Genomic DNA, 23,036 nt, shown 5'->3' on the forward strand with positions numbered 1-23,036 from the left:
TCTTTTAATTTTGATTTTGATTTTAACTTTAACTTTAACTAACTTTAATTTCAATTTCATTTCAATTCAATTAATTTTAATTTTAATTTTAATTTTAATTTTAATTTTAATTTTAATTTTAATTTTAATTTTAATTTTAATTTTAATTTTAATTTTAATTTTAATTTTAATTTTAATTTTAATTTTAATTTTAATTTTAATTTTAATTTTAATTTTAATTTTAATTTTAATTTTAATTTTAATTTTAATTTTAATTTTAATTTTAATTTTAATTTTAATTTTAATTTTAATTTTAATTTTAATTTTAATTTTAATTTTAATTTTAATTTTAATTTTAATTTTAATTTTAATTTTAATTTTAATTTTAATTTTAATTTTAATTTTAATTTTAATTTTAATTTTAATTTTTATTTCAATTTTTATTTTAATTTTTATTTCAATTTTAATTTTAATTTTAATTTTAATTTTAATTTTAATTTTAATTTTAATTTTAATTTTAATTTTAATTTTAATTTTAATTTTAATTTTAATTTTAATTTTAATTTTAATTTTAATTTTAATTTTAATTTTAATTTTAATTTTAATTTTAATTTTAATTTTAATTTTAATTTTAATTTTAATTTTAATTTTAATTTTAATTTTAATTTTAATTTTAATTTTTATTTTAATTTTTATTTCAATTTTTATTTCAATTTGTATTTTAATTTTCTTAATTTTATTTTTATTTTTATTTTTATTTTAATTTTAATTTTAATTCATTTCAATTTCAATTTCAATTTTAATTTTTTTATTTATGTACGTATTTTTTGTCAAGCATGTATTAGATAATAGATATAGGCATAAATATGGTTATTAATATATGAAATGGATACGAATAAAGGGGGACATTAAAGACAGATATGGCAGGCACACAGATATGGCAGGTGTGCTTATGCATGCCCCTTAGAGACTTCTTAGGAATGGGGTGAGGTCAATGATAGACAGCCTAAGGTAAAATTTTGTAGTTTTTCAGTGAGGTAGTACATTCCAGGCGTTGACGCCTCTGTTGGTAAAGTCATATTTTCTGCAAAACCCAAACATGGACCGTTAGCGTCCTGTTGACTTTGCCCTCTCACCTACAATGGGTGTCCTGATTGAAGTCCAAAACCAAGAATAAATTAAATGCCACTTCAATGAAGGGATGAGTCCTCAAGGACTAGGCATTGCCAACTCATTGTTGTAGCAAACAGGATTGTGTGGCAAATTTTAAGTGCAACTTGGGAGAAACGTGTAAAAAATCTGAGAGAAACAAATTTCTTTGCGGCTGTCTACTCTTGAGACAACTGCAACAACATCGCCAAAAAAGCTTCTAGAGTTGTTAACCTGATCCTACGCAGCTTCTGCTCAGGCAATCTCACACTACTCACAAGAGCCTACAAAACTTTTGCCAGACCCATCTTAGACTACTGCTCTGTCTGGAACCCGTATCACATCTCAGACATCAACACCCTTGAAAATGTCCAAAGATATTTCACCAGAAGAGCCCTTCACTCCTCCACTCGAAACAGAACATCCTACGAAAATAGACTAACAATCCTGGGCCTAGAAAGCCTAGAACTACGGCGCCTAAAACACGATTTGAGTATTGCCCACAAGATCATATGCTGCAACGTCCTACCGGTCATTGACTACTTCAGCTTCAACCGCAACAACACAAGAGCACGCAACAGATTCAAACTTAATACAAACTGCTCCAAACTTGACTGTAAAAAACATGATTTCAACAATCGAGTTATCGAAGCATGGAACTCATTACCGGACTCAATTGTGTCAACCCCTAACCCCCAACATTTCTCCCCTAGACTCGCCACGATTGACCTCTCCAGGTTCCAAAGAGGCCAGTAAGGGGCGTACATAAGTGCACTGGTGTGCCTTTCGTCCCCTGTCCAATTGTCTTTCCTTTCTCTCACTTATGATATATATTTTTTTCTTTCTTTTATATATCCTCTCCTCTAAGTTCACTTTACCCTTATATATATTACTACATATCTATTTTTCTTCCTATGTATTTGTGTATTGGACAAACAAACAAACAAGGCCAGATTGAGTCCAGGTCTTACCCAATGGAGTAAATGTCCTCTTTCAAACCTCTGAATAGCACACAGTGCCCTTCTCACTGGAATTCCCTTTGTACTTGACCATCCGCTGTATATCATGCTGGCCTTTGAACGTAAATGGGTTTAAATAGATTCATGCAGAAAAGCCCAGTGGATGGAAATGCTCTTGAAATGCATCAGCCCTGCATTTTAGAACTCATTTCTGCACTGGAGTTTGCAATTCCCTATTTGAGATGGTTGAATTCACTCTCTTTCTGATACATTTTGATTTAGCAATGCTATTCTTATGGTGTCGCTATTCCTTGCACTTCAGGGCGATGTTTTTTTCTCCACACCTTCCCTGCTGGGCACGTTTGATGTTTTGTTTCTAAACACAGCTAATGCCTGGAAATCTTGATACCTCTAGCCTGATAGGTGTCGACTTAATTCCATATGTGGTTACCTAATTGTGAGCAAAAAAGCACTCTCAGCCTCATGCATCCTTTTATTCTGAAATAATCTGCATCTTGATTCTCCGTCTTGTAGACCAGACTGTTATTGTGCTTCCTTCAAAAAAGAGTCATGAGACCATGGCTAAAACAGAGTAAGTCTTGGCTTATTATTATTATTATTATTATTATTATTATTATTATTATTATTATTTACCCTGTGTCAGATCCAACACGCCAGCTAACTTTTGGCCTTGAGAAAGGCTGTTAGCGTCCCCCCGACTGTTCTGTCTGGGTCCCCCCAGACGCGAACACCAACCAAAAAGAGTAGTCAGACACACTGGTAAAAAGCAAAGGCAGTTTATAGAATTCAAAGCAAACACAGGTAACAAAAACTGTTCTTACAGACAGGAACACGATGAAGCTTCACAGAGGTTTCACGAAGGCCAGGCAACAAAACAGGATTCTTGCTGGCAAAAACAACGCTGGAGATAATAAAACCCACGTCTCCCCCAAGTCTTCCAGACTTCTAGGCCACAAGCCAAGATCAGAGATGCCGAGAATCGAAGCAAGGTCACAGGACTCCCAGTTGATAACTCTCCACAAGACTGTAAGGGCGGGCCTGCCTTTTCAACCCTGCTGAGGAGAACCACACCCAAACCCAGCTGTTGCCAATTCAGGGATGGAAATACCTTTCTAATTGGCCCTGTCTTTGAGCTGCTGGTCGCTGCCTCATGTCTATTATAGCCTGTGAGTCTTCATCCAATGAATCCAGGCTACTATCTGGGGAGAGCCCCCGGGGGTCTCAGGCTGCTCTCCCTCCTCCTCTTCCTGACGTTCCTCTCCCCCGTCTGCCTGGTCCTCCCCCTCCTGTTCACTGTCCTCCTCCTCTGGGCATGGATCCGGCAGAGATCCAGCCGGTCCCTGAGGAGCCTCAGGCTGAATCACAACACTTGCAGAGACATAGTTTGGCCAATGCAAATAGCATAAAATTCATACGAGAATTTGCTAAGTTTGCAATTGTGGATCATTCCTGATTGGAAAGTTTTCAGGCATTGAACAAAGTCCCTTCAACGGGTCTGAAGATTTTTGTCTTACTCGTTGCTACCAATTTCTTCTGTAAAATGGTACGCAAGTAAATGTTTCTCTGTTTGGAAAGAAAATTGCCTTGGTAAATATTTACTTTACTGCTGCTGCTCTGTTGGAGACAGAGAAGTGGGAAAGAAATAGCAAGGAGGCTGTGTACAAGAGAGAGAGAGAGAAGGAAAGATAGAGAGAGAGAGAATAAGTAAGGGAGGGAGGGAAAAAGGGTGGGCGAAAGAGAGATAGAGAAAGAGACTTGCTCAGAAATTAAAGGGAACACTTAAACAACACAATATAACTCCAAGTAAACCAAATTTCTGTGAAATCAAACTGTCCACTTAGGAAGCAACACTGATTGACAATCAATTTCACCTGCTGTTGTGCACATTCAACTTTGTTCAGAACAAAGTATTCAATGAAAATATTTCATTCATTCAGATCTAGATGTGTTATTTGAGTGGTTCCCTTTGGTTTTTTGAGCTCACTCTCTTGGTGTGCGTGCGTGTGCTTGCGCGCACGTCCTCTCATGAGATTTTGGCACATTTTTGCTTCCTGCCCATGCGTGGAAGCAAAATCATGCTGGGAATGCCTGCATGTGTGTATGCATAGCGCTCACATATTATTATTATTATTATTATTATTATTATTATTATTATTATTATTATTAATTTGATTTGTATGCCGCCCCTCTCTGCAGACTCGGGGCGGCTCACAGCAATCATAAGAACAATATATAATAACAAATCTAATATTAAAATCTAAAATAACAATTTTACATTAAAAAGCCTAAAAACCCCAGTATATAAAAAACATACACACAAACATATCATACATAAAACTACATAGGCAAGGGGGAGATGTCTCAGTTCCCCCATGCCTGATGGCAGAGGTGGGTTTAAGAAGTTTACGAAAGGCAAGGAGGGTGGGGGCAGTCCTAATCTCTGGGGGGAGCTGGTTCCAGAGGGTCGGGGCTGCCACAGAGAAGGCTCTTCCCCTGGGTCCCGCCAGCCGACACTGTTTAGTCGACGGGACCCAGAGAAGGCCAACTCTATGGGACCTAACCGGCCGCTGGGATTCGTGCGGCAGAAGGCGGTCTCGCAGATATCCTGGTCCGGTGCCATGAAGGGCTTTATAGGTCATAACCAACACTTTGAATTGTGACCGGAAACTGATCGGCAACCAATGCAGACTGCAGAGTGTTGGAGTAACGTGGGCATACCTAGGGAAGCCCATGATTGCTCTCGCAGCTGCATTCTGCACGATCTGAAGTTTCCGAACACTCTTCAAAGGTAGCCCCATGTAGAGAGCGTTACAGTAGTCGAACCTCGAGGTGAGAATCCTCATGCTGTGCATACAGGGCATCAGTAGCAACAGTTAAGAGCAATCCACCCCTGAAACAGGGTCATGATTAGTTAGGGCCCTAAATTATGTGAGCTCAGAATTGGCTTCATTTGGGTACATGCCAAAATGGAGCTCCTAATAAATAACTGGATTTCTTTTGAAGCTTGGCTTAAGGCTCATGATTTAATTAGGGCATCCATTTGAACCCTGACACCAACGTCTTCCCTGATCTATATTTTGAATGTGGAAGAATAGGTGGTCCTCATTTTCTAACAAAATTTGGGACCAGGATTTCTGTTGCTAAGCAAAGCAGTGCTAACTAACTCGTGCCCAATTTTACGACCTTGCCCTTTTTTGCCCCGATCACTGCTTGCTGAAGAGATCTAGAAAATTTACAACTAGGTCGTCTCCGAACTGATTTAACTGTTGTTCATAAAATCATACATCATAATGTACTCCCTGTCCGTGACTACTTCACCTTTAACAACAACAACGCAAGAGCACATAATAGATACGAACTGAATGTAAATCGCTCCAAACTTGACTGCAGAAAATACGATTTCAGCAATAGAGTGGTCACTGCCTGGAACTCATTACCTGACTCTGTTGTTGCTTCCCCCAACCCCAAAATCTTCAACCTTACATTATCTACAATTGACCTCTCCCCTTTTCTAAGAGGTCTGTAAGGGGCGTGCATAAGTGCACTTATGTGCCTAATGTCCCTGTCCTACTGTCTTATTATCCTTTCTATTACTACGTTCTACTTATGTTATGTTACGTTACGTATGTACTATAATACTATGCTTGTTTGACAAATAAAAATAAATAAAATGAAAGAGTCAAGTCAAGAAGCTCTTTTCTTAGATAGTCTGGTACCTTGAACTGGTGCTGAAAATTTACCTCTGATGGTTCATCTGGACCACTAAAAATTTCTAGCCAAGCTTCTATGACTCACTAAGTCTTTCGTGCCATAAATCATTAAAGGGTATGCGATACGGTTCGCCAAGGATGGATACTCACTGTATTGAATTGGGTGGCATAACTCCAGCTTCAAATTCCTCATTTGAAAGTAGGATTTTTTGTGTTTTCCAGAGCAATCTGTCAGGCCATTTAGACTTGGACTGCAGTTTTTCTCTCTGCTTTCACACAGTGTTTGCAGCCACATCAGAGGGACCAGGTCCAAATTTGCTTCAACCCTTCTCTGCCCTGCTGTTTTTTTTTTAATTTATCTATAGGGAACCACACTCCCCCCCTTCTCTTTCTGACATCTAAAACATCTTTCTGCAGCTTGCCACAGCAACAACTGGAAAACAGCAATTCCTAAAATGCTTGTTAAGCTATTTTTTTTTTAAACCCTTATACATCCACAGAGCAAACAATTCACAATTTTAGTTTACAGTTGATGGCATTTCAAGTGAGAAGTGACTTTAAGTGAGGTGGAAAGTACAGCTAATCTGAAAAGGAATTTTTGCCAGAACAACAAACCCCTCCCCTCTTTTTCCCCCTTTTTCTATCGTCTCCTGCCTGATTGCACCAAAGTTGTTTCAATAGTCTATTTTTGAAACAAAATCTTCAAATTAGAAGAAAATCATTTTTAGCCCTTCCCACCTGCCCACCCCCCTCTTCCATGCTTAAATCCACAATCTGTTAGGGATAAATGGAGCTTTTTCCCTCTTCTATTTCCCATTATTTTTGCAGCAAGCTCTACCCTTAATGGTGTAATTCAAGATTTTAAAAGCGTATTTGGATGTAATTTGGATGCTTCCTTGGATGGTGGAAGAGGAGAATCTAATTAGGGGAGAAAACAGGGAAAATAGTGTTTCAGGGGGGGGGGAAGACAGGATAGAGATGGTTGTGGTGAACGAATCGCATTTCGATGGGCAAACAGGTTGGGCCTGAATGTCTAAATTGATCAATCTTCTTGATGGTTTTCCATCAAATATTCATTTTTTTAAAAAATTAAGCATTTAGTATATTAATAAAGAAGCTAATTATAAGCTCTAGTGAACCTCAAAAATTATTCCTGACGAAGCTGTCTTTTGTACATCTGTGTGTTGCATTCTGATGGAGCCTTTCCTGCAAATCATGTATGAGATCCCTGGTGACACAGCACTTACAATGTAGTGTTGTGGGCACGCTCTCCCCACAGTCTGGAGTTCGATCCTGATGGGACTCAAGCAGTGGTAGGATTCATATATTTTTTTACTACAGTGGTACTTCTACGTACGAACTTAATTCGTTCTGTGACCAGGTTCTTAAGTAGAAATGTTTGTAAGAAGCAATTTTCCCCATAGGAATCAATGTAAAAGCAAATAATGCATGCGATTGGGGAAACCACAGGGAGGGTGGAGGCTCTGTTTCCTCCCAGGAGATGCCTAGAGAGGCCCCACAGAGGCTTCTCCCCACCTTTCCCAGCCCTGTTTCCTCCCAGGAGATTCCTAGAGAGGCCCCACAGAGGCTTCTTCCTGCCTTTTCTGCCCTTGTTTCCTCCCAGGAGATTCCTAGAGAGGCCCCACGGAGGCTTCTCCCCACCTTTTCTGTCCAGTTTCCTCCTAGGAGATTCCTAGAGAGGCCCCACGGAGGCTTCTCCCCACCTTTTCTGTACGGCCTCCAGGGGGCCACTCTAGGAATCTCCTAGGAGGGAACTGGACAGAAAAGGTGGGGAGAAGCCTCCGTTGGGCCTCTCTAGGAATCTCCTAGGAGGAAACCGGATGGAAAAGGCGGGGAGAAGCCTCCGTGGGGCTTCTCTAGGAATCTTCTGGAAGGAAACAGGGCCAGAAAAGGTGGGGAGATGCCTCCATGGGGCCTCTCTAGGAATCTCCTGGGAGGAAAAAGGGCCTCCACCCTCCCTGTGGTTTCCCCAATCGCACACATTATTTGCTTTTACATTGATTCCTATTGGAAAAATTGCTTCTTCTTACAAACTTTTCTACTTAAGAGCCAGGTCATGGAACAAATGAAGTTCATACATAGAGGTACCACTGTATGTTGGATATGCTGGATACCTTGAGTTATTTGTAAAAATAATGAAGATGTAATATAAATAATCAAATGCATTTTAAAATGCACAATAAAAGGAAGTGGCTGGTTTTGGTTTTTTTTTAAATTCCTTTCTTATGATCTTGGACATACATTTTTAGATTGAACATTCTGCTGCTCGCCTCCTCCATCTCAACACGCCAACTTCCATCTGATCTGCTTAATTCAAGCAACACCTTTCAACTGATTGCAATCTATTACTGATTGAGAGACAGACAATTTGCCCGAGATGGAGCCACAGAAGAGATGCATTTAACCCTTCTAATCTTTTCTCATATTCTTCTTTTCTATTCTGAGAACTTTAGGTTCGAAAATGTGATTTTTAGATCAAAATCAAAGACCGCCACCCCCCCCAACCCCCCCCCAAACACCTAACCTGGGAGGGGATTTATTTAAAATGCAATCTTTTTGTTCCATGCATTTGGTGTAAGTTGTCTAGTAAGATGGGTGGGAATTTGTGCTTATGGTCCAAAAGCAGAGATGATAACCTTTGTGGCAGTTTCTCACTACTTGTGCCGAATCAGATTCTTGCCCAATTAGGCTAATGATACCAGGTTACAGGTGCTCCAGGGTCGCTGATCCTTATTTGCTACATTATTCTTTAAACAGGGAAGGTAGAGATTGTTCGTATATGCATGTGATCTATTGGGACGCAGACCAGATTACTTACAGGACCGCCTTCTGCTGCATGAATCCCAGCAACCGGTTAGATCCCACAGAGTTGGCCATCTCCGGGTCCTGTCGGCCAGACAATGCCGTTTGGCGGGGCCCAGGGGAAGAGCCTTCTCTGTGGTGGCTCCGACCCTCTGGAATCAGCTCCCTCCAGAAATTAGCACTGCCCCCACCCTCCTCGCCTTTCGCAAGAGTCTCAAGACTCATTTATGTCGCCAGGCATGGGACAACTAGATCAAGCCCCCTTCCCTTGTCTATGAAATGTAATGTGTGGTTGTGAATGAGTTGGTTGACTGATTTTAATATGGCATTTTTAGTAGTAATTTTAATTATTAGATTTGTTGTCGTGCTGTTTTTGTATTCTGGGAGCCGCCCCGAGTTTTCGGAGAAGGGCGGCATACAAATCTAAATAATAATAATAATAATAATAATAATAATAATAATAATAATAATAATAATCTCTACAATGAGTCGTAAATCTCCATGTGGACACGAGATATTTGTCCCCACTGTAGTTTTTAAACAGGGAATATTAAAAATAGGGAATAACTCTTTGAGTTATGACCACAATGGAGACTGCTTATTATGATTGTTAATTATAAGAATCATAAAACAGGCTGGTCACAGGTCTGACATGATTTTACAATGGTTTTTGTGGCGGTTATCAAATGAGCACGCTGGTTATAAAATAAATGCTGTGATTGTCAGCAAATGTCGCTACCGTTAAGTAAAACCATTGCTCACTGCTGATTGCCAAAACCCAGAATTAAGTGTCCATGGTTGGTATAAAATCATAATAAAACATAGCCATGTGTCTGTGCGATGCTGCAAATGTTTTATTTATTTTATTTTATTTATTTATTCAGTCCAATGCATAATACACATTGAAGAGAATAGATATGTAGTAATATAACTAACGAAACAAATAGAAGAAAAGATATAAAAGTATAGGTGAACATATTTCTCAAAATGGGTGAGCAGTGTGGTCGGGCAGTAGGAAAAACAAGTAGGATGCTTGGCTGCATAGCTAGAGGTATAACAAGCAGGAAGAGGGAGATTGTGATCCCCTTATATAGAGCGCTGGTGAGACCACATTTGGAATACTGTGTTCAGTTCTGGAGACCTCACCTACAAAAAGATATTGACAAAACTGAACGGGTCCAAAGATGGGCTACAAGAATGGTGGAAGGTCTTAAGCATAAAACGTATCAGGAAAGACTTCATGAACTCAATTTGTATAGTCTGGAGGACAGAAGGAAAAGGGGGGACATGATCGAAACATTTAAATATGTTAAAGGGTTAAATAAGGTTCAGGAAGGAAGTGTTTTTAATAGGAAAGTGAATACAAGAACAAGGGGACAGAATCTGAAATTAGTTGGGGGAAAGATCAAAAGCAACGTGAGAAAATATTATTTCACTGAAAGAGTAGTAGATCCTTGGAACAAACTTCCAGCAGACGTGGTTGGTAAATCCACAGTCACTGAATTTAAACATGCCTGGGATAAACATATATCCATTGTAAGATAAAATACAGGAAATAGTATAAGGGCAGACTAGATGGACCATGAGGTCTTTTTCTGCCGTCAGTCTTCTATGTTTCTATGTTTCATATTTGAAAGGCAGAAAAGATAAATGAGATAAGGAGAGACAATTGGACAGGGGACGGAAGGCACACTGGTGCCCTTATGTACGCCCCTTACTGACCTCTAAGGAACCTGGAGAGGTCAATCGTGGATAGTCTAAGGGAGAAATGTTGGGGGTTAGGGGTTGACACTACTGAGTCCGGTAATGAGTTCCACGCTTCGACAACTCGGTTGCTGAAGTCATATTTTTTACAGTCAAGTTTGGAGCGGTTAATATCAAGTTTGAATCTGTTGCGTGCTCTTGTGTTGTTGCGGTTGAAGCTGAAGTAGTCATTGAAATGTGTACTAGCTGGACTTTGCTCTGGTTATCATTCAGATTTGCCTAGATATTCATTTTGCCTGGAAACAAGACGCTTTTGTCTCATTCAGATTTCAAAACGGAAGGGAGCCTAGATTTGAAAAACTGAAGAATGGCAAAAATTTCCCCACAGAGAGCGAAAGAGAGATTATCTTTTCTCTCCAAGAGGAAACACGGATAACGATTTATCCTTGACAAGCGGCAGGAAAAACAAGACGAGGGCTCCTTTTGAAGAGTGCCTATTGTAAAAAAGCGACCACTCTTCTTTCTAAAAGGGGGGGGAAAAAGTGTGTTGGGGGAGAGAAAAGCGGGGGGAGATGTGACCCGCATCAGCCAGACATCTCTCTCCTCCATGTATCTAGATAACATTGTAGTTTACATGCATTGATCATTCCAAAGGAACCTGTGCAGGGGCTCTAATGTCTTGCAAATTGCTTTTTTTTCCCCCCTTCTCTGCAATTTACATCTGCGATTGCATCGAGCATATTTAGGAGCTTTCGAAACCGTCACAAACAATGACAAATCTGTCCTGAAAACATTTTTCTGCTGCAGTAAATTCGGAGCAAGAGACAGAGAGAGAGTGGGGAGGGAGGGAGACTGAGAGGGAGGCTGGTCACCTGTTCTTTCCAGTGTTGGGATTCAGCCTGTTCAGGTCAGTTCATGCGAACTGGTGGTTAAATTGCTGTCCCCTCCCCACCCTTTCCAAGAGTCCTCTTATGCTACCTTTTGACACCAAGGTAAATGCAGGGAGGCCTACTAGGCCCAAATTGGGGCATGGAGGAGGTGTGGCACATACCTCAGAGACCCAATTTCACTCCTAGGAGGCTGCAGGGAGGCCTACTAGGCCAAAAATGGGGCATAGGAGAGGTGTGGCATACACCCCAGGGGCCTGTTTTCACTCCCAGTAGTGAGGCCTTCTAGGCCCAAAACGAGGCACGGAGAGAGGTGTGGCATACACCCCAGGGGCCTGTTTTCACTCCCAGGCGGTTGCAGGGAGCTCTACTAGGCCCAAAATGAGGCATGGGGAGAGGTGTGGCATACACCTCAGGGGCCTGTTTTCACTCCCAGTAGTGAGGCCTTCTAGGCCCAAAACGAGGCATGGGGAGAGGTGTGGCATACACCCAGTGGCCCGTTTTCACTCCCAGGCGGCTGCAGGGAGGCCTACTAGGCCCAAAATGAGGCATGGAGAGAGGTGTGGCATACACCCCAGGGCCCTATTTTCACTCCCAGTAGTGAGGCCTTCTAGGCCCAAAACGAGGCATGGGGAGAGGTGTGGCATACACCTCAGGGGCCTGTTTTCACTCCCAGTAGGGAGGCCTACTAGGCCCAAAACGATGCATAGGGAGAGGTGTGACACACACACCCAGTGGCCGTTTTCACTCCCAGGAGGCTGCAGGGAGGCCTCCTAGGCCAAATGAGGCGTGGGGAAAGATGTGGCACACACCCAGTGGCCCGTTTTCACTCCCAGGAGGCTGCAGGGAGGCCTACTAGGCCAAAACGAGGCATGGGGAGAGGTGTGGCACACACCCAGTGGCCTGTTTTCACTCCCAGGATGCTGCAGGGAGGCCTACTAGGCCAAACGAGGCATGGGGAGAGGTGTGGCACACACCCAGTGGCCTGTTTTCACTCCCAGGATGCTGCAGGGAGGCCTACTAGGCCAAACGAGGCATGGGGAGAGGTGTGGCACACAGCCTGTGGCCCGTTTTCACTCCCGGGATGCTGCAGGGAGGCCTACTAGGCCAAACGAGGCATGGGGAGAGGTGTGGCACACACCCAGTGGCCTGTTTTCACTCCCAGGATGCTGCAGGGAGGCCTACTAGGCCAAACGAGGCAAGGGGAGAGGTGTGGCACACACCCAATGGCCCATTTTCACTCCCAGGCAGCTGTAGGGAAGACTACTAGGCCAAAAATGGGGCATAGGAGAGGTGTGACATACACCCAGTGGCCGGTTTTCACTCCCAGGCAGCTACAGGGAGGCCTACTAGGTCAGGGATATGTAGCTCTCCATGGCCCCATTTTGCTCCTTGGAGGCTGCAGTGAGGCCTACTAGGCCAAAAATGGGGCATGCATGAGGGCACAGGTGTGGCAAATACACCAGCGGCCCGTTTTCAATCCCAGGAGGCTACAGGGAGCGAGGCCTAATATGCCTAGAATGGGGCATGGGTGAGGTATGGCACACACCCCAGTGGTTCCATTTTGCTCCCAGAAGGCTACAGGGAGGCCTACTAGGCCCAAAACAGGATATGGGGGGGGACGCATCTACCCCATGGCCCATTTTTGCTCCCGGGGCTTCAGAAGGCCAAGTGCTGCCTGACACACCTCTTGGCTATGGCCACTATGACCACATCCACCCACCTGGTCATTAGGGCAGAGAACTGATTGTTAAATTATTTGAATCCCACCAACGCTTTGCTCTTTGTTGAATGATTTCGGGCAGCCCAACCCTTTATCCGTGCATTATCCGTGGGTATTTCTGCTTGTTTGTTTGCAGGAAGTCTCTCTCAAAATGCCACAGTCGTACTGGATGTCCGTGTTCTGATTTCTCTGGATGCTTTTTCGATAACTATGTGTCATAGCCTTTCTCTCAGGCTCATATTTTGTTTTAAGATCAGAAGCAAGATTGATGGATTAATCCATCACTGTGTTGGGAAACAGCTTGTACGTCTTACTTCAATTTGGAGATTTAGCTTTGAGTTCAACATTTGATTTGAAGACTTTTCGATCGGACTTCAGTTTCACTTTCTCCTCAGTGTGAACCTCAACTGCAAATTCTCAATAGCTCCAGTGAACCAAAGGAAGGAAAGAAGGAGGGAGGGAGGGAAGAAAGAAAGAAGGAAGGAAGGAAGGAAGGAAGGAAGGAAGGAAGGAAGGAAGGAAGGAAGGAAGGAAGGAAGGAAGGAAGGAAGGAAGGACAAATCAGAGCCAGGTCGATTGGAATTGACAATTCAAGCTGGTCTGAACCATTCACCTGCAACCCATTCAATGGGATTCAAACCAGTCCAAAGGCTAAATGTGAGAAGTGCATACATCTTTTTAGAGACTGCTAAGTTGAGTCAACAATCCCCATCAAAATTGTGGCTTTGATTTGGAAAGTCACATTGACTCCAAATTTCGATTGTTGTCTTCAAAAGTGAAATCAAAGCTAAACCTCCAAATTTGTGTGTGTGTGTGTGTGTGTGTGTGTGTGTGTGTATTGCTAATGCAGCAGAAAAATCTCTTCCCTTGTTCTCTGGCAAGTCTATTGATCTATTGATTTTGATAAGATCTGAGATTTTGATGGAAAATGTCAACTGAACGCGAAACAGATTAAAACTATTTTAGCACGGAGGGTTTCTCTCTCATGTTTATCTCTCTCACAACCTCCATGACACTTTGATGTTATCAACACGGAGCCATCAAAAATAAGAGCGATGCACTGCTTTGAACCTGGACACCAACATGAACTCGGTAGTTGTGTGTCATACAATGAATAAGGGTGGAAAGTAGGATTGGTTTCCCTACAAATTCTGCAGTTAAGACAATACAGTGATACCTTGTCTTACAAACTTAATTGGTTCTGGGACGAGGTTCTTAAGGTGAAAAGTTTGTAAGACGAAACAATGTTTCCCATAGGAATCAATGGAAAAGCGATTAATGCGTGCAAGCCCAAAATTCACCCCTTTTGCCAGCTGAAGCGCCTGTTTTTGCACTGCTGGGATTCCCCTGAGGCTCCCCTCCATGGGAAACCCCACCTCCGGACTTCTGTGTTTTTTCGATGCTGCGATTTCACTGAGGCTCCCCTCACTGGGAAACCCCACCTCCGGACTTCCGTTGCCAGCGAAGTGCCCATTTTTGCACTGCTGGGATTCCCCTGCTGGGATTCCCCTGCAGCATCACAAAAACACGGAAGTCCGGAGGTGGGGTTTCCCATGGAGGGGAGCCTCAGGGGAATCCCACCAGTGCAAAAATGGGTGCTTCGCTGACAACAAAAGTCTGGAGGCGGGGCATCCCAGCGGCGGTGGTGGGTTTGTAAGGTGAAAATAGTTTGTAAGAAGAGGCAAAAAAATCTTAAACCCCAGGTTTGTATCTCGAAAAGTTTGTATGACGAGGCGTTTGTAAGACCAGGTATCACTGTATTTCTCTGGCTTTCCGTTTGTACCTCAATGGCAGCAGAGAAAAATAAGTCCTCGTCCAAGTTAATTTGCATTGCTTTCCAAGTACTGTCTGGATCCATATCTTAAATTATTGCAGCCCCACTGTGATGAAGATTGTCAGCAGAGATACTAAGACTTCGCTTCTGAAAGATGTTCTTCTTTCCAGATTTCTTTGGAACTACTCCAAAGTGAATCTCCCTACACTTTTAGATCTAGGAGAACGGCCCAATTGAAGTACAGTGGTACCTCTACCTATAAATGCTTCTACCTATGAACTTTTCTATATAAGAACCAGGTGTTCAAGATTATTTTGTCTCTTCTCAAGAACCATTTTCCATTTACAAACACAACCCTCCTGTACTGTAACTGGAAAAGGTGGGGAGAATCCTCCGTGTGGCCTCTCTAGGAATCTCCTGGGAGAAAACAGGACCGGAAAAGGTGGGGAGAAGCCTCCGTGGGGCCTCTCTAGGAATCTCCTGGGAGGAAACAGAGCCTCCACCCTCTGTGCAGTATCCCAATCGCACACATTATTTGCTTTTACATTTATTTGTTTGTTTGTTTGATTGATTGATTTTTATGCCGATTTTTATGCCGCCCTTCTCCTTAGACTCAGGGCGGCTTATAACATGTTAGCAATAGCACTTTTTAATAGAGCCAGCCTATTGCCCCCACAATCCGAGTCCTCATTTTACCCACCTCGGAAGGATGGAAGGCTGAGTCAACCTTGAGCCGGTGATGATACATACCCTGTTTTCCCGAAAATAAGTCACCCCCGAAAGTAAGACATCAGAGAGGTTTCATAGAATTGCTTAATATAAGGCATCCCCCGAAAGTAATACGTAGGAGACATTTTGTTTCACAGCATTCCTGAGCAGAACATATATAACACTGCTGTCCATAAATTGCATCCCAAAATGCTACATCAATCAAATTTAAACACATCCAACAGGGATTCAACATGCCGCTCTGTGTTTGGATGCATTTTTTGCTGCAGCAGGATACAGGATACAATTCATTGGAAAAAAAAATAAGACATCCCCTGAAAATAAGGCGTAGCTCATTTTGGGGAGCAAAAATTAATATAAGACACTGTCTTATTTTCGGGGGAACACGGTAGCAATGTTCAGCATCTCCAAGAGGTACCAAACTCCATTCCAACCATTCTAGGGGTTTTTCAAAGTCTCGAGCTTGGCTATGAATATACTTCTCTTTTTCCTGTGTGTGGCTATCCGTGGTTGTCTTTTATTTTATTTTTTTTATTTTCTGCCAGCTCAAGGCTCCTTGAGTCAGCCTTGTGCATTTGAATGGCGAGGCAGCGCATAAGGACGAAGCTCGGTTGATCATTTGCCAATCAATATTCTCTTTCTCTCTTGCTCATGTGCTCCCTTTCTTCCTTTCACCGGGGCTGGTGCTGTTGAAAGTTTGCCAGCTTACATAAAATAATTAAGGAAGTGATAAATCAATCACCGGAGTGTTTGTTCTTTTTGGAGGGTTTAAAAAAACACCTTAACAAAAGAAACTCGCTGGCAGGAGAAAGAAATTTCAGAGGAGCCGGCTTGGCTTCAGCAAGGAAGACGCCGGGCCTATTGGCCGAGTAAGATTTAAGTTTTCTTGTGCCTCGACTCCAATATAATACTGTGGATTTCTAGACAGATGGTTCTTTCAGGTGGAAACATAATCTTTTGAAAGTGCGAAGTCAAATAATACAAGTCGAAGGGTTCGGGCGCCAGTCAATTGTGTTATTTATCTTTAAGCAACCAGAGCAAACTTTAGGAAGGATTTTTTTATTTTTTTTATTTATTGTTAGAGTTGAAAGGGACCATGAAAGCCATCGAGTTCAACCCCCTGCCCAAGCAGGAACCCTATAGCACACCAGTCAAGTGGCGGTTCAATCTTCTTTTAAAAATGTCCAGTGTTGGAGTTCACAACACCCGCTGGTAGGTTGTTCCATTGGTTGATCGCTCTGACCGTCAGGAAGTTCCTCCTTCGCTCCATGTTGAATCTCTCCTTGGTCAGCTTCCAGCCGTTGTTCCTCGTCTGGCCCTCTGGTGCCCTGAAGAATAAAGTGATCCCCTCCTCTCTGTGACATCCCCTCATATACTTGTAGACTGCTATCATGTCCCCTCTGGCCCTCCTTTTCTCTAGGCTATCCATGCCCAATTCCCTCAGTCTCTCTTCGTAAGTCTTGGTTTCCAATCCCTTAATCATCTTGGTTGATCTTTTTTGCACCTTCTCCAGAGTTTCAATGTCTCTTTTGAAGTGTGCTGACCAGAACTGAATACAGTACTCCAGGTGTGGTCAGACCAGGGCATAGTAGAGTAGTATTAAGACTTCCCTGGTCTTGGAGTGTATTCCCCTGTTGATGCAGCTTAGGATTGTGTTGGCTTTTTTAGCTGCTGCTGCACATTGTTGGCTCATGTTTAGTTGATTGTCCACCAAGACTCCGAGGTCTCTTTCGCAGTCGCTACTGCTAAGAGGGGTTTCTCCCAGGTTGTATGTGTGTCCAGGGTTTTTTCTGCCTAGGTGAAGGACTTTGCTCTTGTCGATGTTAAACGTCATTTTGTTGGTGTGGGCCCACTGTGTTAGTCTGTCTAGGTCTTTCTGAATTTGAGCCTGTCTTCTATGTTATTGGCTACCCCCGCCAGCTTGGTGTCATCTGCGAATTTGATCAGTTGCCTTTCTATTCCCTTGTCCAAGTCGTTGATGAAAATGTTGAAGAGCACATATAAAGGCAGTCCTAACACTACTTGCTATGAGTGAAATAAGAGGTGGGATTCAGTGATGGGCTCTTACAGGTACGGTCAGGAACACAGAACTGGTAGAAAAATGTAGGTCAGGTATGCAGAACTGGTAGAAAAAAAATGATTTTTTTTCTCCCCCCCCCCTTTCTGGCCTCGGTATGTAAACGGCTCTGTAAACGGCTGAGAGGGGGCTGTAAAATATTGTGAAAGGGTATATATGTCTAAACGCTATTGCTATTTCCTTGCCAATAGCTATGACATGTTCCATCCTACACCACATCCGCAGTCAGTTTAGAGCAATTTCTTACTCATTTAACACAAAATAAAAGAAATCCCCAGGAAATCTTGAATTATTCACAGCAGTACCGGGAGATCCAATCACTATTCTGCATTCATTTACTTCCCACCTTTCTAGATTACCTTCTCCGAGCTCTGAGAAAGAAACAAAACAAAAAAGTCATTTTGGGGGAATTTGTAGGAAACTTTCCAAGGCATTCTTCTTTTCTCAATGCCGCGCGAATCCCAGCGACCGGTTAGGTCCCATAGAGTTGGCCTTCTCCGGGTTCCGTCGACTAAACAATGTCGTTTGGCGGGACCCAGGAGAAGAGCCTTCTCTGTGGCGGCCCCGACCCTCTGGAATCAGCTCCCCCCAGATATCAGAGTTGCCCCCACCCTCCTTGCCTTTCGCAAGCTCCTCAAAACCCACCTCTGTCGTCAGGCACGGGGGAATTGAAATTTTCCCTTCCCCCTAGGCTTATAGAATTTATACATGTTATACTTGTATGTATGTTTGGTTTTTTAAATTGGGGTTTTTTTAGATTATTTTTAATATTAGATTTGTTTACATTGTCTTTTTATTGTTGTTAGCCGCCCCGAGTCTTCGGAGAGGGGTGGCATACAAATCTAATTAATAATAATAATAATAATAATAATAATAATAATAATAAAAAATAATAATAATGGCAGCACTCCTATTACTAGTGTCAAAATAGACTGAGAACAAAGCAATCCCATAAGATGTATATTCAGAAGTCAGTATTATTGAGTCCAGTTGTATCATCTCTTTGCCACATGTTGATTATTGATTATAGTTTGTACCCGTGACAAGCTTTGTAGCTACAATGGATTGCTGAGCCTCATCCCCCAGGAAAAATCAAAGACTACCGTTGTCCTTTCTTATTGGCAAGCAATCCATATTGAGTTTCCAGGCTGGTGAGGTTGCAGAAAAATAAGAGACTTGGTAAAGCAGCATCTGCCAGGTTTTAGGTGGCTTCAACTAGTCATCCTAGCTAAAGTGAGGATCTTCTGCTGTGTTATGTCCAAGATCCCATGAACACCAGGTTTTCCTTCAGTGGTGAATTTTGTTGTCTTGCAGACCCATTCACGACTGTATTCCTCTTCTTCCATTGTTGTTGTTGTTGTTGCTGCTGCTGCTGTTCTTCTTGTTCTTCTTGTTCTTCTTGTTCTTCTTCTTCTTCTTCTTCTTCTTCTTCTTCTTCTTCTTCTTCTTCTTCTTTTTCTTCTTCTTCTTCCTCCTCCTCTTCTTGTTCTTCTTCTTGTTCTTCTTGTTCTTCTTCATCTTGTTCTTGTTCTTCTTCTTCTTCTTCTTCTTCTTCCTCCTCCTCCTCCTCCTCTTCCTTTTCTCCTCCTCCTCCTCCTCCTCTGGTTGCTAAATGAACTGTTATAAATCGAGGATTACTTTAATCTTAAGCTTTCTTCTTTGTCTTTTTCATCTTCTTCATTTCCTCCTCCTCCCACACCTCCTCCTCTTCCTCCCCCTCCTTCTCTTCTTTCTTCTTTTCCTCCTCCTCTTCCTCCTTCATCTTCATCTTTGTCTTCATCTTCATCTTCTTGTCCCTTCCTCTTTCTCTTCTTCCTAAATTTCCTCCTCTTCTTTCTTCTTTTCCTTCTTGTTCTTCTTTTTCTTCTTCTTCATCATCATCATCTTCTTCATCTTCCTCCTCTTTCTTTTCCTCCTCTGTCTTCATCTTCTTCCTCTCCTCTCTTCTTCTTTCCCTTTTTCTTCATCTTCTTCCTCCTCCTCCCTCTCTTCCCCCTCCCCCTCCCTCCCCCTCCTCCCTCTCTTCCTCCTCCCCTTCCCCCTCCCTATCTCCCCTCCCCCCTCTTCTGTTTCTTTCACTTCCGACAGCGTCAATCATTGTTATTTGAGGCTGTCCTAGTCTATCTAATATTCTTCTGCCTCTGCCTCCTGTTCTTTGGCCTCTTTTTGTATACACAAACCTTATTAAGGGACTGAAATGGACCTGGAACAATGGTTTCGGTTATTGCCAAGCTGGACTTTCTATCCATTCAAGAAAAGCTACTGGCATCCTCTTTAGCTTCCTCGGAGCAGCTGCGCTGCCACTGGGCTGTCATTCTCTTCCCTTCCGAAGTATTTTGTCACGGGGCTTATGGACCAAGGACACTTATTGCCCGAGGGTTTAAAACAAGCAGTTTGATCTCCTAGTTCGGAAGGAGGAGACCCATAAAACTGTGGCACCAGACTCTCCAAGCCTCTCTAATTCCGCCGAGAGAGAGGAGGCTGGTCTTCAGCTGGGAGTGCTAATAGGATTCTAATAGGCTGGCAAATGGGATTTTTTACAACTGCCATTCTGCAGTTAGTGCGATGATGTGTCAGTGGAGCAGCCCAATAAATCTCGGTGGTCCTCTCCCCCGAGATTGGGGGAAAGGCACAAAAAATGAAGAAGCGACGCAAAGAGCGAAGGGAAATTAGCTGTCTGGTGGCTTCTGAAACGGAGACAGCACAACGAGCCCCTGTGTTGGGGATCATAAATATTAGCAGCCTTGTCTAGAATGGGGTTTTTATTAGGGGCTGGAAAGGGCAAGGAGATTATTGGCTGCACTAGGGATCCTGCATTGAGCGCCTGGCAGTGTTCTCTCTCTCTCTCTTTTTATCACTGGTGACTAAGGGAGAAGAAGGGGAAACAGAAGAGGAATGTGTAGCTCAGCGAGAGAGTCCCAGTTTTGCGGTCATAAAAGTCTCCGTGCAACCATGTAAAAATACTGGCCTAAAACTGGACCGTAGTTGCCAATTATTACCAATCAGAACTGCAGAAAAAACAATAACTGCCCAACCTGCCTTCCACTAAGGACCTGTGCATTGCAAGAGTCAAAAAGTGGGCTGTGAAAATATCTACAGATCCCTCGCATTTTGGACATAAATTCTTTCAACTCCTACCCTCAAAACAATGCTATAGAGCACTGCACACCAAAATAAATCAACACAATAACAGGTTTTTTTCGCCCCGGATGCCATCGCTCTGCTAAACAAATAATTCCCTCAACACTGTCAAACTATTCACTAAGGCTGCATTGCTATTAGTCTTCTCATCATTCCTATCACCCATACACTCCCACTTATGACTGTATGACTAACTTGTTGCTTGCACCCTTATGATTGATATTAATATTGATTATTTCCTGATTGCTTATTTGTACCCTATGACAATCATTAAGTGTTGTCCCTCATGATTCTTGATCAATCTATCTTTTATTTATACTGAGAGCATATGCATTAAAGACAAATTCCTTGTTTTCCCAATCTCACTTGGCCAGTAAAGAATTCTATTCTATTCTACTCTACTCTATTCTATTCTATTCTATTCTATTCTATTCTATTCTACAATACAGGGCTAGGTAAAGCATTGTATTAATTGTGTTGAATTGTATGTATGTATGTGTATATTTGATTGGTTTATTGTTTTGGGGTTTTTTATAATTGGGTTTTTTATTGTTTTAGTAATTAATATTTGACTTCTTTTTATTGTATTGTATTTATATACAGTGGTACCTCGAGATACGAGTTTAATTCGTTCCGGACCTGGGCTCTTAAGTCGAGCAGCTCTTATCTCGAACGACTTTTCCCCATAGGAATTAATGTAAATAATTTTAATTGGTTCCAGCCCTCAAAAAACTCTCAAAGTTAGTCTAAATTATGCAGAAAGACATGTTTTTAATGAAGAAATGTACATGTACATATAAATGAATAATGAAGTTTCTTTCACTTAACTTGTAAACTTTCTTAAACTTTTAAATTTACATATGTTCAACTTCTCTGCCACCCAATCCTGTAGGACAGAGGTCCCCAACCCTTTTTGCACCAGGGACCGGCTTTAAGCGATCAAGAGAGGAATGGGTGAATGAATGGACGGAAGGTGGGAAGGAAGGAAGGAAAGAGGGAAGGGACATGAACAGAGGAAGGAAGCAAGGAAACTTATGAAAGGGGAGAGTAAGAGAGGAATGAGTGAAGGGAGGGAGGGAGGGAAGAAGGTGGGAAGGAGAAAGAAAAGAAGAAATAGAGGAAGGGAAGGTAAAAGAGAGAAAGAAAAAGAGCAAGAAAGAAAGAAAGAAAGAAAGAAAGAAAGAAAGGGGGAAGGGACAGGAACAGAGGAAGGAAGCAAGGAAACTTATGAAAGGGGAGAGTAAGAGAGGAATGAGTGAAGGGAGGGAGGGAGGGAAGAAGGTGGGAAGGAGAAAGAAAAGAAGAAATAGAGGAAGGGAAGGTAAAAGAGAGAAAGAAAAAGAGCAAGAAAGAAATCTGCAAGCACCCCCCCCCGAGCCCCCCAGGCCGGCTGCAACCTTTTAAAACACGCGCGCCGCTTCGCAGCTGTCTCCTGAAGCCGAACGCGGAAGTTAGCGTTTGGCTTCAGGAGACAGCTCCTTGGCGCTTGTATCTCGAATTTGGGCTTGTAAGTAGAACAAAAATATCTCTCCCCTCCCAGCTCTTATCTCGAGTTGCTCTTAAGTAGAGCAGCTCTTATGTCGGGGTTCCACTGTATACTGTATATATTGTTGTAAGCCAACAATAGTCTCATTGGGATTGGGTGGCATAGAAGTCGAACTATTAAGATAAATAAATAAACTCACTTTAGCACAATTTTCTATGTTGTTTGAAATGAAAATACACCCAAAATATCTTGCCTTCTGTCACTTCCAACGAAACGTGTCTGGAAGTCTGGAGATGAATATCTATGAGCTTCTTTCTAACATCTCCCCCACCTCCTACTGCAAAGTACTGTACTCTTTTTCTAACCTGCTATTGAATAGATCTGGCTCCTATGATTAAGACTTCTCTGTGGCGGCCCCGGCCCTCTGGAACCAACTCCCCCCGGAGATTAGAACTGCCCCTACTCTCCTTGCCTTCCGTAAGCTCCTTAAGACCCACCTTTGTCGTCAGGCATGGGGGAACTGAGACATCTCCCCCGGGCATATACAATTTATGAATGGTATGTCTGGATGTATGTTTGTTTAGAAAATGGGGTTTTTAAAATATTTTTAAACAGTAATTTAGATTTGTTGTAAATTGTTTTCACTTTGTTGTGAGCCGCCCCGAGTCTGCGGAGAGGGGCGGCATACAAATCTAAATAATAAATAAAAATAAAAAAATAAATAAAATAAAGACAGAAATAACCCCAAAGAACTCCATGTTAGCACTAAATACCAACTGTCATGGGTTTGCAGAAGGTGATAGAAAGCATCCTTTAATCTCCCGTTCTGGAAGTGGACTCTTAGAAAGAGTGAAACGATAGAAAGTTAGAGAAA

The sequence above is a fragment of the Erythrolamprus reginae genome, chromosome 12, assembly GCF_031021105.1.
Source record: "Erythrolamprus reginae isolate rEryReg1 chromosome 12, rEryReg1.hap1, whole genome shotgun sequence".
Taxonomy (NCBI): domain Eukaryota; kingdom Metazoa; phylum Chordata; class Lepidosauria; order Squamata; family Dipsadidae; genus Erythrolamprus; species Erythrolamprus reginae.